Source organism: Phycodurus eques, chromosome 13 (genome assembly GCF_024500275.1).
Source record: "Phycodurus eques isolate BA_2022a chromosome 13, UOR_Pequ_1.1, whole genome shotgun sequence".
NCBI classification, from domain to species: domain Eukaryota; kingdom Metazoa; phylum Chordata; class Actinopteri; order Syngnathiformes; family Syngnathidae; genus Phycodurus; species Phycodurus eques.
Window position 1 is genome coordinate 3973192 of NC_084537.1, and position 19682 is coordinate 3992873.

Below are 19682 nucleotides of genomic sequence, written 5' to 3' on the forward strand. Positions count from 1 at the left end.
ATTCATTCATTCATCTTCCGTTCCGCTTATCCTCACTACGGTCGCGGGCGTGCTGGTGCCTATCCCAGCTATCTTCGGGCGAGAGGCGGGATATACCCTGAACTGGTCGCCAGCCAATCGCAGTGAACACGGCCATATTGATATCTATACTGGTGTACGCGTTAAAGGGACCACAAAAGAAGATATTTCACTCATTACATATTTTTTTAAATATCAAGGTTACGAAAGACTAGCTTTGTTAAAGACTAGCTTACAACTTCAGGCATCTATAGCATCAAGCAGAATTAACTGTGTATGACCAAACTTCATCGTTCCCCACAATAACTTTATAAGTACGTGCATAACAAGTTTCAGCCAAATCCATCCAGTAGTACCTGACAAATAGTTACTGGTGGAATAATTCTATTCCAATGCTCCTGTTACCATGGCAAACAATGCTGACATTTTCAAAATTGATATATCCTTAAAATTACATTACGGGTTCATACGTTACATCCAAATTTGAATAGCTTAGCTTCATTATTTTGTTTTGAAAAACAAATTACAGACCATCCCTTCAAAAAAAAAAAATTATGACATTTTGACGAACACAATTTATTTATGTCAATTTATGCTACTTAGGGCAAATGAGCATCTTCATAAGAAATAAGTTCAACATCGAATCCAGCATGGCCAATTACATTAGTGTGCAACATCGGGAGAAATAAGGAATAATAATAAAAATTTGTACTGTTTTACTCTAATTTGGTGTTTTTAAGAGGCTATATCAAACAAAAGCATTCCCTATAAAAACAGCTCAATTTCTCAGGAACCCATCATCAGATTTTCTAAATTCTTACTGCATTGTAACAATTCCAACCAGACTTTCCATTTTGACAGATTTTCATTTTTGGGAACTCTTGTCACATTGCTAAAATGATATAAATATGGTACATTAGTTGCATAGACATTAAATATGGTGAAATATAGCACATTAGAAGTATAGAGCTATGAATATGGTAGATTATAAGGATAGGATATCAAGTTTGATGTAAATATGGTAGATGAATTATATACTGTATGATCTAAATATGGTACACTGGATGTATAGAACATTAAATATTAGAAAGGTGTACTACATATAAATAATAAATGATGTAAACATGGTAAATTAGAGCTGTATAGACATTAAAATGATTTAAATATGCTGCCACATGAGAGCTACAGTACATAAATACCACCCTAATTAAATGTCAGCAATCCAGAAAAATAATCGTTTTGAGTCGCTGTTACATGAACATACGGTAAACATGATAATAACGCAGCAGCGGTTTGTCAAGCACAACGCTGAGTCAGATTGTGCTTGGTTGGTTACCAGTGGAGACGTGGCACACTTAGCAGGTTGTTATTGTCCTTCGGCTATATGTCCGGCGGGAGTGAACCCCCACTATGAATTGTTTCAAAACGGCTGCCCTCCTTGCATTTGTATTGGACGGAACATGGATGTCTACATTTTATAAATATATATAGTTTCGTCTTTTATTTGACCAGCAAGCAGTTCAGTCTTTTAGATCTGTTCGGCTTTAATCGGCACGGTTGTCCACTTCCTACTTTGTCACAGGTGAGGAGGCAGGTGTCACGTTACAAGACAGATGGAAGGGAGACGATGGCCACTCCAAGAAAAAACAACAACAACAAGAAAGTACTGTAGCTTATGAGAGGAAATAAATGTTCTCAGGCATAATTACAAGTGGTCGGACTCGATACATGATTATTTGAAAACTATCTATTGAGGCGGTAAGAGAGGACAGTGACACGTTTTGATTGAAGCGTTTTTACTGTCGCGTCTCCGCACAGAAAATGTTTTCTCTCTTTTTTTTAATCCGCGCAGACCGGACCAAACTGGCGGCTTTCCAGCTAGCCTGCTGCTACTTGGCCTGCTGCCTACCTAGCCGCTCTAGCATAACGCTGTGTTGGATCAACTTTCTCCCATTAGATCTGCCGCCGTGCCGCGGTCGCCTTCTCCAGGGATGGCTCCTTTCGGCTTCCATTGTGGCGCTTCAATGTTATCCGTGCAACTCATTGGAAATCTAGGCTAAAGGCAAACCTCTTTCAGCGGAGCGCTTTAAAAAAAATTCTTTTTTTTTAAAATAAACTTTATGGAGATCTAGGTGAATCCACAATGCCTACATGCCCAAAAGTAATGCACACTAAGTCAAAATGACAGCAGCTGTGTGTTGACTCGTTTTGATTTGAATGCGAAAATTCTAATTTTGGATTGATTTATTCCCCCCCCCCCCCCATTGGGATCCGCACGTCAATCTGAATCACGACTGATTCGTTCGTAGTACTAATAATTACAAGGCCTCTTGAAATCACCGTTTTATCATTAAACTCACTCAGTAGCGCAAGGGGAAAAAATGTAACCCAGGGAAGCTTTGGAAAAAGAAAAAAGAAAATCAGCCCCTGGCAACAGTTTCACTTGTCCACACAAAATTGGTTGGACATGTCACAAAAAAGTCTCAGAATTACGTCGGAAAATGTACGGGAAGTCAGCCATTTTGGTTTGAAGCAGATACAGATGGGCGACTCTAAATTGCCAAGCATTCTTGCCTATGTCAGCTAACGTGGGTGTAGCATGATGTCAAATTTTGAAGATCATTTAGAGAATTTGCCATGAAAATTTTAAAAAATTTAATATAACAGCCCCTGGAAAATTAGAAAAAAAAAACGTTCCCATTCCCATTGGGATTCGCACGTCAATCTGAATCACGACTGATTCCTTCGTAGTACTAATAATTACAAGGGCTCTTGAAATCACCGTTTTATCATTAAACTCACTCAGTAGCACCACCTGGAGAGCAAGGGAATTTTTTTTAAACCCAGGCAAGCTTTGGAAAAAGTAAAATAAAATCAGCCCCTGGCAACAGTTTCGCTTGTCCACACAAAATTGGTTGGACATCGTAGGTGTAGCATGGTGTCAAATTTTGATGATCATTTCGAGAATTTGCCATGAAAATTTTAAAAAATTAAATATAACAGCCCCTGGAAAATTAGAAAAAAAATAACGTTCCAAACACCACTTTCACCGGTCAATATGAAATCAGGTGGACATGTCTAAGATAGGAGCCCCCAACACCAGTTTGACCAACAGACACGAAAGTGAGTGTATTTGTCTATCACAACCAAATAGGACGCTAACGTGAAGTCAACGGACCTTTCTGGTGTTGCCGTCTAAGCTTCTGTCAAGGCCGCACGCACTCACAGGCTGGCAACATAAAGAAGATTTAATACTCGGGATTAGCAACATCGGCTCCGAGACCTGCAATGCACACAAGCTGTGCGTTTGTGTGTTTACGTGTGTATTTGTACATCAAGTAATAACTATATGTCATGGCTGCCTGATGCCGCACTAAGCTTTCATGGTCAGTGACTGTTGCCATGGACGACGCGCATTATTGTAGCTGTTGACGGGTGAGTGTGCCAGTGTAGTGGTGAGTGTGTACCCCCCCCTCCCCGCCCCTTCCCCCACTCCCGCCTGTCACCAGGGAGGCTAGGGTTCAATTCCCTGTCGTGGGAGTGAAACATTTAAAGAGCCAGTAAACACTTGGCTTGGGGAACAGTGGGTAAGATATTAAACGTGAACATTGCTAAGGAGATGTCAGTTTGGACTAGACTTTACACCGATTTTATCGGCCTGATCGGTATCGGCCGATAATTAGCATTTTATGCTGATCGGCTTTGTCATAATTTGTCGATCGGATGAATGACGTCATTGCTCGGCTCCGCAAAAGACATTTACGCCGCGTCGCTATCCAGTACAGTATATTTGAATCCAAAAGCTGGTTTATTTTTAGTCTTGTCATGTGTCTTAGTACTGTAAATATCTAACAGCCAATAAAGTTATTTGAAAACAAAGCATGGTTTGGGACAGACGACATGTAATGCCCGGATCAGACTACAAGACAAATTTGTTCGTTCATGATTGCACCATGTCAGACCCCTGCAATAAAATCTTGTATTCAGACACCACCGCCCGATCCCTGGGCTTTATCTTGTCAACTCAAACGTGACCGGATACACTCGTTACCACGGCCACGACAACAACACTCGATCGCGCTGTGTGTATTATAAGAACAAAATGGGGGAAAACGTGTGCTGGTGGTCACTAGTGCTCAGGAGAGGACTTGAATTCAAGCATTGCTTGAGGTATGTTCACATACTTTTACGTGAACATACTTTTAATACGATACGGCAAGCAGGCAACAAAACGTAATGTAGCCTAGCAAGCTAGTGCTGGCACTAAACGGTTGTACCGGCGTTCTGTCGAATCACGCTCTAAAGCAGGTGTGTCAAACTAATTTTTGTCACGGGCCACGCTGTAGTCACCGTTTTCCCTAGAGGGCCGTTGACTGTGAAACCATATAAATGTTTAGTCACCTCATAATATTATTACATACACATGACAAATTGATGGATACCTAGTTTTGAAATCAGAAGTCAAGGATAATAGTTTGTTCAACTATTGTTCAAGTTACTGTAAGCAGAAACTGCTTGCAATATCTCAACGATACTGTTTATTATATATGAGAATTTGTGAAAGAATAATCGACGTTCACACAGGTGATTTGCTTTCGCGGGCCACATAAAATGACTTGGCGGGCCAGATTTGGCCCCCGGGCCTTGAGTTTGACTCCAGTGCTGTACCGTTTGTGTGTGAAGTGAAGTAATTTAATTACAGTAAGTTAGCACCCATTATTTCTGTCATGTTGTAATGTTGGTTTGACCTGACCGATTAGAAAACATGACCTGACAAGATATATTTGAAGATACTCGGTATACAGTACACAAGTATATACAGTAAATGAACAAGTCATTTAAATAGACACATTCCTCCATCTTGTAATCGGATCGGTTATTGTTTTGTTTTGTTTTTAAACTCGCTGATCGGCTGTAAAAATCCTGATCGTTTAAAGCCGAGTTTGGACCACTGTTGAGGTGCAAGGTCGGTAGGATGTGGTTGTCTACAGCGTATCTGCAAGCTTAAGGAAATCAAATGTAAGACTTTTTAGGAAAAGAATGTGACACAGGAACATAACATTTGGTAGGAGTGTCTACCATGAGTAGACCCACAAAAATAATCTCAAATAACCATGGCCGAAAAGACATGAGAAGTCTGCCATTAAGGGTTGAAGCAATCATTGAAGCATGTATACACTATAACAGTTTTTTAAAAATTCAGCCCCCGAAGCTAATTTCACTTGGCAACATGAAATTTGGCTGATATGTCTATCATGAGTCGACCCACAAAAAAAATGTCTCAAGACTGCCGGAAAAGACACTGGAAATCCACTATTTTGTTCTCAACAACAATTTCTGAGAGATTTTGTTTGATTGCTACCAAATCGGAACCTCATATACACGAAAACCCATCCATCCATCCATTTTCTGAGCCGCTTATCCTCACAAGGGTCGCGGGAGTGCTGGAGCCTATCCCAGCTATCATTGGGCAGGAGGCGGGGTACACCCTGAACTGGTTGTCAACCAATCGCCGGGCACATCTAAACAAACAACCATTTGCACTCGCGTTCACACCTACGGGCAATTTAGAGTCTTCAATTAACCTACCATGCATGTTTTTGGGATGTGGCAGGAAACCGGAGTGCCCGGAGAAAACCCACGCAGGCACGGGGAGTACATGCAAACTCCATACTGGTGTGGCCGGGAATTGAACCCTGGTCCTCAGAAATGTGAGGCAGACACTTTAACCAGTCTTCCACCGTGCCGCCTATACACTAAAACATGTTTTTTTCGTTTTTTTTTTTTTTTTTTTTTTTTAATTTAGCCCCCAAAGCCAGTTTCATGAAATTCATGAAAGGTACATGAAATTCTGTAGGCATGAGTCGACCCACAAAAGAAGTCTCAAGAATCTAATCTTTAAAGACACAGGAAGTTGACCATTTGAGTTTGAAACATACATTTCAGACCCTTTTTTTCCAGCTGTCCTTAAAAACAAACTTTTCCTAGAGATTTTGTCTCGATGCAACCATATTTGAGCCATATATATTAGACCGCTTGATGACACTTAATTTCTAAAAAGAATAGTTTTTGTCTTTGCGTGTGGGCGGAATATGGTAGCGAATTTTGATGACCCACCACTCAAATAATTGAACTACAAATGTGTTTTTTGAAAATTGAGCCCCCAAAGCCAGTTTCACTTTGCAACATGAAATTTGGTAGGCACATTTATCGTGAGTAGACCCACAAAAAAAGACTCAAAAAGCAATGCCGGAAAAAAACACATGTAGTCTGCCTTATTGGTTTGAAGCAGCCATTGTTGGGTCATTTTTCTGGGTTGTTGAAATACACATTTGTCAAGTGTCATGTTTAAAGACAATTATGGCCTTCATTTTGGAAAATGTAATTTAAGACTTTTTAGGAGTACATCAAACACATACAAGCTGTTCTGCCAACCAGTAAATTCTACTCCAGTACTTTAGGCTGCGGTAATAAATGAGGTTGACATCTGACAAACAACTGAAAGATGACAAAATACAACAATTTGGGGAAAATTCAACCCCCGAAGCCAGTTTCACTTCATGAAATTTGTTGGGCATGTCTATTATGCGAATATTACACAAAAGAATAAATAATTTTTTAATTTTTTTTTTTAAAAACAAAAAACAAAAAAACACCATGCCTATCAAGACACAGGAAGTCTGCCTCTTTGGTCTGAAGGGACCATTCTTAGAAATTTATCAGAAAACACTGCAGTCTTCTATGTTGAGTTGTCATACCGATTAATACGAAAACCCACTGTGAGGAACTGCACCAACATTGACTGTATTCTTTCCTCGAATGGAAATTTTAGTTTGTGTAATCTGACACTGAACAAACCAGGAAATGAATTTGTGACATAATCTTTGCTAGAGGTTTGCTGTTGTGTGTTTTTGTTGTCTCCACCTGGCAGCAGAGTTATTTCTGCTGAGTTGTTGTCAAAGCTCACAAAGACTCGTGACGCCAAGGCGGAAAGCAAACTTAACGGGGAAGTTCCATCCGTCCGATCTAAGACAGCAGCACACAAAACACACAACCACCTCTCGACAAGTAAACGCTCAGAGTAAACTGCATGAGTGAACACTCGACTCTCTACATGTGCATCCAACAGGATGGGGGGGGGGAACACCAAAGTGAAGCTTTGAAGCTTTTTAAAGTATCGCTAAACTTTAGAGACAGAGATTTGACAACAGTAAAAACAAACACACTCGATCAATTTTCAAACGCTTTCATGAGGAATTTGAACTTCTTCCAGCATCAAAACACATCATTAAAAAATAAATAAATAAAAAAGTCAGTGTATGAAACCAGAGGCTCTGAAGTACAGTAAACCCTCACCTACTCAATATTTTTTTGAAGTAGAACATAACTAAAAACAGTGAGGTCATTCAAAAAGCAAGGTGGTAAAACTTCCCATGATGATGCAGCGAAAGACTTGGATTGTTATTGACAACGATGGACGTTACCATCTGCTGACAGTTAGCTGCTCAAATTCATTTGCTATAGACAGGATGTACACCATAATTCAAAGGTTTGGGATCACTTAGAAATATTCTTATTTTTTAAAGAAAAGCACAAGTGTGACTATATAGCCTTGGAAAAAATTAAGCGACCCCACCCAAAAAACACTGGACCTTTTTGGGTATTTTTCTGCAAATACATGCTCCAAATGATGACACGGTGGTGCCTTGAGAGGAGCCGAGGGTGACCTATGAGCCGTCATTCAGATGATTTATTTTTTGCTTTGACTTGCGAGCGAAAACTTGCGTTTCGGGTGCTGTATGGTGACAGTGAACTCAACTCACCCCACAACAAGCAGCAGTTTGGCAGATACAAGATGAACAATTAAAAATTCGAGGAATGCTAAAAAAAAAAATACAAACAAACAACCATTCGCACTCACATTCACACCTAAAGGCAATTTAGAGTCTCCAATTCATGCATGTTTTTGGGAGTGCCTGGAGAAAACCCACGCAGGCACGGGGAGAACATGCAAACTCCACACAGGCGGGGCCGGGGATTGACTCTCAAACCTCAGAACTGTGAGGCAGATGCTCTAACCAGTCGTCCACCGAGTCGCTACGTCACCATTTTTCCCACTAAATATATTTCCAAAGGTAATATTGACGTGAAAATTTCACCAGACATTGGGAACAACCCAAGTAATCCATACATACAAAGAAAGTAGAACAGATAAGATCAGAAATTAAATTATGTGTAATAATGTGAAATGACACAGGGAAAAAAGTATTGAACACACCAACTGGTATTTATTTAATAGTTTGTACAAAAGTCTTTTATTGCAATGAAGGGTTCAAGACTCCTCATGTATGGAGAAACTAGTCGCATTCATTGATCTGGTGTGATTTTGGCCTATTCCTCCACACAAGCAGTCTTCAAATCTTGAAGGTTCTGTGGGCTTCTTTTATGGACATTAAGTTTCAGTTCTTTCCATAGATTTTCGATTGGATTCAAGTCAGGTGATTGGGTGGGCCGGTCTAGCAGCTTTATTTTTTTTCTTTGAAACAAATTGAGAGTTTCCTTTGCAGTATGTTTTGGATCATTATCCTGCTCAAATGTCCACCCTTGTTTCAGTGTCATCATCCTCATAGGTGGCAGCATATTTTTGTCAGGAATGTCCCGGTACATTTACCCATTCTTCCTTTGTTCAATAATGTGAAGTTTACCAGTACCATTTGCTGAAAAGCAGCCCCACACCATCACCACCTCCGAACTTCACCGTTGGTATGGTGTTTTTAGGGTTATGTGCAGTGCCATTTCTCCTCCAAATGTGGTGTGCATTATGGCATCCAAACAGTTCAATTTTGCTCTCATCATACCAGACTATATTCTCCCAGTATTTAATTGGCTTGTCCAAATGTTTAAACGAGCTTTGACGCTTTATTTTTTCTTTTTCCCAGCAATGGGGTCTTGCGTAATGATCATGCATTCAGGACATGGCAGCAGAGTGCATTACTCACAGTTTTCCTTGTGATAACAGTACCTGCTAATTCCAGGTCTTTTTGAAGCTCTCCAAAGGTGGTTCTTGGCTCTTGGACAACTCTTCTGATTAGAGCACCTGATTGATGCAAATTTATGGTGGTATGATTGGCTTTCCACTTATGTATTATGGCCCCAACTGTGCTAACTGGCACATTCAAAAGCCTCGATACGGTCCTGTAACCAATGTCATCGTTATTTTTTTGCAACAATTAATTTGCGATGGTCTTGAGACAGCTCTTTGCTCTTACCCATCATGAGATGTGTCTTGACTCAGACCATGGCACTGAGACCTTTTCGTAGGCCATCAATTGACTGAACCAGCTGATATTCATTTGCTTTGACAAGGGGCTGAATTGCTGTTTGATTATTGATAGATTTTAAGTGTCTTGGCTTTCAATGCCTTTTTGCACCTCCCATTCTTCATGTGTTCAATACTTTTTCCCTGTGTCATTTCACATTATGACACACAACTGAATTTCTGAGCTTATTTGTTCTACTTTCTTTGTTTGTATGGATTACTTGGGTTGTTCCCAACATCTGGTGAAAATTTCATGTCAGTAGCACCTTTGGAAATATACTTAGTGAGAAAAATGGTGAGGGGTTAAATACTTATTTCAGCCGTTGTATATATATTTTTTTTTAAATCAAATTAATTATTTAAATAGACCACAACAATACAACAATTAATTTTGAAGATTTTATCTCCACAAACAATATTGAAAAGAGCCATTGGGGGTCTCCCATACTGTGCCATTCAAGCTAGACCCACACAAACTGCTTTATTTTATTTTTTAACATTTATTTATTTATTTATTATATATTTATTTTTGCTGCTTGCTGAGTTCTTTTTTTGAACTTTTAAAATCATGACGACTAGCTTAGTTCAACTGGCGATTGTTGTGTCAGCTTCAGGATATACATGGCTGTGTGTCCTCTCGGAAGTATTTTTTTCCACAGTACCAATACAAACCTATAAGTGGACCGCAAGGACCCGAGAAGAAGCATTAATTTGCAGAGTTATGGCCCAAGGAAAGCACCAAGATGTACCTTGCCATATTGTCTGCATGTTTACAATCTGCGGCGCACATTTCGCCTCCGGCCCCGGTGTCGACGGCGGACTTGAGATAAGTTGCATTCAATGTTTACAACTCCTGGGGGAACATTACTTTGCTATTGCTGTGACCACGAAAATAGCTTGACTACTGAAAAGTTATTTGATGTTGAAATAGTGATGCTACGGAGAAATGTGGTTAAACTAGTAGTGTCGCTGGTATCCACCAATGCTGTGTTTGGTTATAAACATAACCTGCAGAGCACAGCGCGAGACCTCTCGCGCTTGTTATACGAGATTAAAACTACAAAGCCTCAGGCAACCAATTGCTAGCCTCACGGTTTTCGGTCCACAGCCCAACAACCGATGTATCTAAGGATTCCTGGCGGATTTTGTATCGATAGTCTAGTCTGTTACCGATACAGTCGTATCTCTCGCCTTTACGAACGGATATCCGGTCGCAACAGTTTATCATTCCCAACCCTATATAATATCGTCAAAAGATTCAAAAAATTTGTAGAAATCTCTGAACTTAAGCGGCCGGGCCGTAAACCAACACTGAATGCCCGTGACCTTTGATCTTTCAGGCGGCACTGCATTAAAAACTGGCATCATCGTGGAAAGGATATTGCCACGTAGGTTCACAAACACTTCGGATAACCACTGACTGTCAGTTAACACAGTTTGTCGCTACATCAACAAATGAAAGTTAAAACTCTACCATGCAATGCCAAAGCTATATACACTATATTGCCAAAAGTATTTGCACACCTGTCTTGACTCGCATATGAATTTAAGTGACATCCCATTCCTAATTCATAGGGTTCAATATGATGTTGGTCCAACATTTGCAACTATAACAGCTTCAACTCTTCTGGGAAGGCTGTCCACAAGGTTTAGGAGTGTGTTTATTGGAATTTCTGACCATTCACCTAGAAGCACATTTGTGAGGTCACACATTGATGTTGGATGAGAAGGCCTGGCTCTCAGTCTCCACTCCAATTCATCCCAAAGGTGTTCTATCGGGATGAGGTCAGAACTCTGTGCAGGCCAGTCAATTACATCCACACCAGACTCTGTCATCCATGTCTTTATGGACCTTGCTTTGTGCACTGGTGCATAGTCATGTTGGAAGAGGAAAGGGGCAGCTCCAAACTTTTCCAACAAAGTTAGGAACATGGAATTGTCCAAAATCTCTTTGTATGCTGAAGCATTCAGAGTTCCTTACACTTGAACAAAGGGGCCATACCACACTCCTGAAAAACAACCCCACACCATAATCCCCCCTCCACCAAACTTTACACTTGGCACAATGCAGTCAGACAAGTACCATTCTCCTGGCAACCACCAAAACCAGACTCATCCATCAGATTGCCAGATGGAGAAGCGTGATTCATTACCCCAGAGAACGCTTCTCCACTGCTCTATAGCACAATGTCCAGTTCAATTGAAGCAAAAAGTGCTGTTTAATATTTTTACATTTTAATTAATTATGTCATTACTGCATATTTGTATAAAGTACAATATCACAGAGTCTTATTTTTATCATTAAAAACCACAATGCAGACATTGTTGCTGTTTTTTGGGGAGGGCTTGGATGGATTAACGGCATTTCCTTCATTTTAACAGACCAGGATGAGTTGAGATGTGTTTTGAGTTAGGAACAAAGTCACTGAACAAATTCAACTTGTATCTCAAGGTACCACTGTATTTGTAATTAGAATTTGGGAGCTACGGTATGATGTCAGTAGTTTATAGACTAATACAATAATGTACTCAAACATGTACCTGTAAAAAAAAAATTATAAATAATAATTTTTTAAAAAAGCAAAATCTGAGAAACTGAAAATTTTGCAGCGGTCCCATTTTTACCTGAGTTGTATAAACACTACCATTGAAAAGTTTGGGGTCACTTGAAAATGTCCTTATTTTGTCAAGATAATCACAGTTTTCTGGGGGGGGAATAATACTAGAAATCATGAAATTGTCCAACCTTTGAACCACAGTGTCGTGTCCATGTATTTAAAAAAGATATCACTGAGACAAAAAGAAGTCAATAGGAAAGGAAAGGCTAAAAGGAAAATAGTAACTTGTATTTTTACAAGTTTGTGATGCACATCCCGTGCATTTCTTCCTAATCAAATCATCTGTCAGCCATTTATTTTAAGGGTTATGTCGTAAGATGTGTTTTGGGATCATGGTTTGGAGTATACTGTACATGACTTACTAATGTGTTTGTTGACACAGATGCAAATGTAATATGAGTTAGATTAAAGAACATGACTCTTGTAGAAGAAAGATTTAAGATAAATTGACAGCATGAAACAATACATTCGTCAAAACAATAAATACATGAGAACTGGACAGTCAAAGAGCAAGTAATTTTTTTGACACACCCTGTATTTAGGGTAAACTATTAATATAGGCAATATAGACTATTATACTACTACTACACAGAAAGTTTGCTTTCAACAATGTCCAAATTTCGCCATAGAAACATTCCGTGTCTTTAAAGGCGACAAAGTGAAAGCAAAAACACCTTCACGAAGTGTCTCGTCACAGGCTCAAACTCCACCTTTTTGCTTTTACAGCTGAAGCTTTATCTGTGCTGTGTGTGTGAAAATTAGCATATAGTCGCAGCTGCAGAACAACAGGAACACATTAAGTCAAATATCTGCTCTGAAGGGGTTCCGTGCAGCCACGTTTTGCCTTGTATTAGACCTAAAAACACACCCTTTCATACAAACAAACAAACAACAGCAGGCATTATTATTTGTTGGGCGGTTGAGAACTGATGACTGTGCACTCTTAAACTACACCCATAGCCCCCCACCTCCAAACCCGCCACCCCCCACCCCATGCGCCCCACAAACGCGCAAGTCAATGCATATACAGGGTGTCCACAAAGAATCGAATAAACAACTGGCTCTCCTCTTTACAGGCTGGGAACTAATAGTGCCCCTTAACAGTAAAAGTGTACTGAATGGGAAAAAAACACTTTCATTTGTCTCCTCATTAACTTTTGTAATAAATGTGTTAAATTGTCAAGCGACTTTGTGGACACCAAGGAAGACGCACAAAGAACCACACACACAGTGTTATTTGAATGCAAGTGTGGAATAACTGTTATTACACTGTAATTAGTGTGTTATTTCAAGGTGTATTACTGTTACACAACATGTATGTTTTTCCAATGGTAGCTCTGTAGACTCACTTCGCATAAACCCACACACACTGTCATTTCAAGTCAAGTAAGTTATAGTATAACTTATTTCACTGTAATAACCGTGATATTACAAAGTGTATTACTATTACACTGTGTTATTCCAGTGGTTGCTCACTGGGTTCACCTCTCTCGCTCTCTCTCTCTCTCTCTCTCTCTCTCTCACACACACACACACACACAGCACATGGACGCTCAAAGTCCGGTTCAAACCATGCACAAACCAGCAGCATACGACATTATTAATTTCCCTTTAAAAAAAAGGTTCATGTTCATTAAAAGACACAATAAACAATCAGACAATAGTCAATCAGCAGCATACCCGTGCATTGTCAGTTAATAATGCAGAGAAATGCTAAGTTTTGACATTTGTGCACCGTATTTCGGTTCAAAATGGTCACAAGCATAAAATAGAATGGAGTTGAATAGAGTAGAATCTCACGTGCGCTTGGGTTAAACCAGTCCATGACCATCCCAAATGAGGCGACCATTCCATTACCAGTCAGTGGCTAACGCAACAACAACACGCGCACATGCTCGACTGTGTGTCCACTGCTTTCCAAGTGCGAGATTACCACTTTGTGTGTGAGATCCCTGCTAATCACAGCTGACAAACTACATGCCACAAATCCTCCCTCTCTCTCTCTCTCTCTCTCTCTCTCTCTTTCTCCTTCCCTCTCTCTCTTCCCCCATCACGCTCCATCACATGCTCCTCCCATCGCTCACGCACACACACGCAGAGTCCCCGCCCACCTATTAGACACACATACTTCATCTCAGCCAGTGTGAGCTCTTCTGTCATTCACTTTCCTTACATTTTATGTTGGGAAAAAAAACATAAATCAGGTGAAGTTCACCTTCACAGCTTTTCATATAATTGGCTTTAGCAGCATGTTATTTCAATCAAGCATGGCGTAAAGGTTATTACACTGTAGTTAATGTGTCATTCCAATGTGTGTTACACTATTACACTACATATGCATATAACTGGTGCACATGCGCACTGAAAATATTAAAAGCACACCCAAATCGATTGTATCGGTGCGTTTTTGCGCTCAAGTCCTGTTATCGTTCATGAACAAATCTTTTGAGTGAACGTACTGAATAAAATTACTTCATGAAATGATTCGCTCCTTTCTTAGTTGAGTTGAGCTCAGATGCAAGCCTCTGGCACACAAGCAAACGGCGACACTCTTGGGCAATGACGGTGGCTGAGCGCGGACACGGGCTGCCGGCGATCGGCAGCGGGTTCTGTGGGGCGTGGGCTACGACGATCCATTATAAAGTCTTTACATGAAACCTGACTGTGGTGCAAAAAAGATTGGGGACTGCTGCCCAATAGAAGTGCGCCAAATCAGCTGATCGTGTGGTCCCGTGCTGTACGCAGTGGCAGGGCTAGCTTGAATGGCGCCCTGTGCGCGACCCTCAATGCCCCCGTACGACCACCACCACCCTATAATTTTGCTTCTCATCATCATTGCTAATGACAGCGTGGGCTGACACAATCACGGTCCTCCCTTTTCACCATAAATTACAAATAACTTAAAAATTTCCTAATGGGAAATATAAAATATCTACCTGTAATTATATATACATACAGAACGCAAGGTATGATACTAGTAATATATTACTAATATACAATGCGTCATCTATTGCTACAGGTAGGTATGTACTGCTGTGAACTGGCTCAGATAAGACTAATAAAATGTAAAGAACATGGGAAAACACCTAAAAGGAAAAAAACAGTTATATGGTCATTTAAAAAAACAAAAACACGTTTTCTTTATAGAAAATAAGTAACGAGTAGGAGGTGTCTAAAAATGGATATAAGTTCATCCAGTTAGGTCGGTGGGTCATGAAAAAAAATTAGCACCAAGCAACAACTTCTGGTCATTCCAGGTGTGGTAATCCCTACATATTATTACACAGTAATAATTATGTTACTACAGTGAGTCTTACTATTGGTGGGCCATTTCTGTGTATGTAGGTAAATTCATAAAGCAACTTATCCTGCAAACCAGGGAAAAGATTTTGACCCCCCCCCCCCCCCCCCCCCCCCATTTAGGGACAGTACCTTTCACACAGAACCTCAAAGAGCTTTTACCAGTGTGAGTGCTAATCACACCGTTTAAAAGGTTGAACAGTGAGACTCAAACTGTCACCAGATATGATGAAACGCAATAACAAAAAGAGAACCTGCGGTGTTTCCCATACTTGGGAGGATGTGGGCTGTTGTGGTGCCGGTCCAGGGTTCAGGCTGTTCCCACAGTCTTTGTTTCACACGCTTACAAACCGACAGGTTTTCTCCCCAAAACTTGTGTGTGCGCGTTTTAATTATTTGAACAGCGGAAGCGATGTCAAAACTCGAACGCGAGGCTAGCGTCCACCTGCTGGATGAGCAGGCCGGAAGTCACATGACGTCCACGTGAGTCACATCCTGCCTCCCGCAACCTCTCCCTCCTTCGACCTGAAGGAAGACGCCTAACGAGGTCATTCGCCATTACTTGGCGTGAATAGCGGAGTTAACATTCAATACTATGCGATTTCACAGTGCCTGTCAAAGCCAGGCTACTCTGCATGAAAGGTACCAGCAAGAAAACAGTGGGTGGGGTGGAGTGTTAACGAAGGAAACCCGGTTCCACAATGTTATCTTCCAATGTGAACTGCTTTGGATATAGTTTAGTTAACATTCTGTGTGATTTTATTTTTTTTTAATTTTTTTTTGCCCCTTTCACAGTGCCTGACAAAGCTGGATCTTTCCTGTGCTGCCGTTTTGTGTGAAAGGTACAGGCACAAAATGAGGGATTACAGGCAATGCACTTTGTTATGTTTTATTGTAAATTACCATTGTTGGTATTTAAAATATTCTGTAATTCTAAATTCCCTGAAACCCTGAATTACCATGGTTGTTATTTTAAATTGAACAAGCATGAGTGTTAACATTCTCTCACTGTGAACTTGGTATTTTTCATCTGGATGTTTTTTTTTTTGTTTGTTTTGTTTTTACATTGTCCCGATCCTTGCACTGTATGTTGCGGTAATTTTATCTGAAATGCATTTTTATGAGTCTCTGTTGGTTCATGTATACCCCAATTTTGGGGTTTTTCATGTTTGGGGTTTGTTTTGTTTGTTATATTTTATGTTCTGGACTACTGATGGAAATGAGCTTTCTGTTAATTCTGGTTTTCATGTCTGTTGGTATTGATTAATGTATGAGCACATTGTCCACAAACTAACTAAATAAATACAATAAATAAACAAACCCAAAGCACCATAGCGATTTATTTCTGATTTAGTTAAAATTCGATGGAATCTTACCCCCTTTCACAGTCATCTTGTACGGCGTTGCTGTTCCGCATGGAAGGTTTTGGCACCAAATGGTGGGGGACGAAGGGAAGAGGACAAACATTTTCGACCATGAAAAAGAAGAAGTGGGCTTTTTTTTTTTTTTTTTTTCTTTCTTTTTTTTTTTGGTGAGCAGCCGTATCCCAAACACCTGCTAGTCCCCCACCCAAAATGAAAGTTTTTACTGACTGCAGGTGTGTGTGTGTGTGTGTGTAATCGTCTGCGTGTGTCGAGCTCAGCAGGTTGAAACCACTTTAAGAGGCACCTGCCACCACCAGTGCATATTGTTGTTACATTACGTGTGTGTTTGTGTGCGCGTTTGAGTGACAGCTGATTTTTAGCCCCGCAAGCACACACACGCACGCGCACACTCAGCAGAGTGACTCAACAGGCTTTGTGGGTTTGCAAAGTCAAAGTAGTTAAATTCAAACCAATAAACATATTAGTCATATTTATGTGTGGCGACAGGTGACACCAACAAACCACATGTATGCATTTATGTTTTAGTGGTGTTATCTTGCTCACAAAAATTCAATGACATGTAACATTGGAGTTTTTCCAGTATTAGCATGTTGTCATTATTATTGTTATGATTACACCCACCTTCGTGACGTGTCCCTTAAAAGTCTCAATTAAATTTAACCTTGTGTAGTAGCACTTAAGGCCATTTTTGATTCAACAATTTAATATCAACACCAACCTTGGTATCAATCAATACCGCTGTAATAGAGCAATACAGTTGTGCCTTGAGATAGGAGTAACCCAAAGTACAAGTTTTTCAAACTATGAACCAGCATTGGGCAGATTTTTCACTTTGACTTGCGTTTTGGCTCACTTCCCAACAAGCAGAGTTTGACAGACCGAATTAGTGAACAACTGTGCAAAATGGAGGCTTCAAGCTGTTTATTGCCACTCGCACTTGAGGTTTACTGTCAAACTAAACCTAAAACAAAGAAAATGAGACATTCTCTGTTTAAAACAACCACATGTTTTTCCTTTAGATTTTTTTCTCCACACATACCACTTAGAATTAAGGCCAACAATTTCTATCTTGGTCACATCAGACCAGAGAATCTTATTTCTCACCATCTTTTAGTCCTTCGAGTGTTTTTTTTTTTTTTTTTTTTTTTTTGCAAACTCCATGCGGGCTTTCATGTGTCTTGCACTGAGGAGAGGCTTCCGTCGGGCCACTCAGCCATAAAGCCCCGACCGGTGGAGGGCTGCAGTGATGGTTGACTGTCGAGAACTTTCTCCCAACTCCCGACTGCATCGTTGGAGCTCAGGCACAGTGATCTTTGGGTTCTTCTTTACCTCTCTGACCAAGGCTCTTCTCCCCCAGTTGCTCAGTTTGACCGGACGGCCAGCTCTAGGAAGGGTTCTGATCATCCCAAACGTCTTCCATTTAAGGATTATGGAGGCCACTGTGCTCTTAGGAACCTTAAGTGCAGCAGAAATTCTTTTGTAACCTTGGCCAGATCTGCGACTTGCTACAATTCTGTCTTTGAGCACTTCAGGCAGTTCCTTTGACATCATGATTCTCATTTGCACTGACATGCATTGTGAGCTGTAAGGTCTTATATAGACAGGGGTGTGGCTTTCCTAATCAAGTCCAATCAGTATAATCAAACACAGCTGGGCTCCAGTGAAGGTGTAGAACCATCTCAAGGATGATCAGAAGAAATGGACAGCACCCGAGTTAAATGTAAATGAGTGTCACAGCAAAGGGTCTGAATACTTATGGCTGTGTGATATTTCAGTTTTTCTTTTTTAATAAATCAGCCAAAATTTCAACAATTCAGTTTTTTTTTTCCTTTCAATATGGGGTCCGGTGTGTAAATTAATGAGGGGCAAAAATGAACTTAAATAATTTTAGCAAATGGCCGCATGATAACAAAGAGTGAAACATTTAAGGGGCTCTGAATACTTTCCCTACCCACTGTATGCGTTTAGGCCTGCCACGACAGCAAGGTTTTAGAACAATATATTTTCTCGAAGACTTACAAGATAAGTGATAGCATTGTTGATGGGTTAGTGGGTATGCCACTGATAAAAATGGTATGAGAGCATGATAAAAAAATTGTACACATCTTACAAATTCTGCCCTGGTAATCAAACATATGAGCACAACTGTGTAATGTTCTCTCATTTACGAAATAAAAGTAGGGCTGCATTTCACAATAAGAACAAGTAAAAGAAAAAAAAAAAAAAAAAGAGAAAGTTATATGGGTATGTGTTCAAATAAAGTGCTTAACTTTTCTGCTAGGCATCTTGACACAACAGAGAAGTCTCAAAAAAAAAAATGTAATGTAACAAATCTTATCAACTGAAGCGTTTTAGAGGTTACGTTTGTTGAAAACCTTTGTTTTGGTTCATAATGGCGTTTCCCATATTGTACATGCATTTTTAATAAGTGCTCCTAGTGGGAACTTCTCCACTGGGAAATATAAACAAAAATGACTGGCTGTTCCATTTTAAGCGCCGTTTGGCGCAATATAACAAAGAGTGAAAACTGAAAACTTTCCGTACCCACTGTATATCGGTACGCCTGTATTATACTGCCCCCAGGTGGCCAAGGTGCACACACCAGAAGGAACAGCACAATGTCCAATGAATTCAAGCAAGAAATGTGGCTAAAACAAATTTTTTTTTTACATTGTATGTATTCATATCCATGAGTACAGTATGATTTGATAAAGGTACAATATTACAAAGTACTATTTTTCTTATTAAAAACTTATTTTTTTTCCCACATTTGCTCAAAAATAAATAAATGTTTAACAAATTTTAATCATGTACTTCGGCTACACAAGATTAAAATGTCATCAACTTTAATCATGTGCGACTGATGTATATTTTTTTTTTGCCAGTGTAACGCATATTTCGCTTTTAGCCTCTCCTTGCATCTTGTGCAACTTGCCGAGTCAGCCGAAATGACACTTTCACATCAAGGAGGCAAAGGTTCCCACAAACGATATGACAGCTGATGAAAAAAAGTCATATTTCATAAGTGTGGATGAAATGACA

The 19682-nt window shown here is 40.0% G+C and overlaps 1 protein-coding gene across 6 annotated transcripts in view; it reads right to left on the reverse strand.

Annotated features, from left to right (window-relative positions):
• The window catches only part of LOC133411313 (nuclear receptor coactivator 2-like), a 70446-nt gene that overhangs the window by 43709 nt on the left and 7055 nt on the right, over positions 1-19682 (reverse strand). For 2 of the 6 annotated variants that reach the window (XM_061693531.1, XM_061693525.1), the window contains exon 1: positions 13756-14132. The exons of 2 other annotated variants lie outside the window; for them this stretch is intronic. The gene's annotated coding sequence lies outside the window, so the exon portion shown is untranslated. Of the gene's footprint in view, positions 1-13755; positions 14133-16631; positions 17759-19682 lie in introns of those variants that run through there. 2 more of the 6 variants (XM_061693528.1, XM_061693527.1) reach the window with 2 other exon arrangements.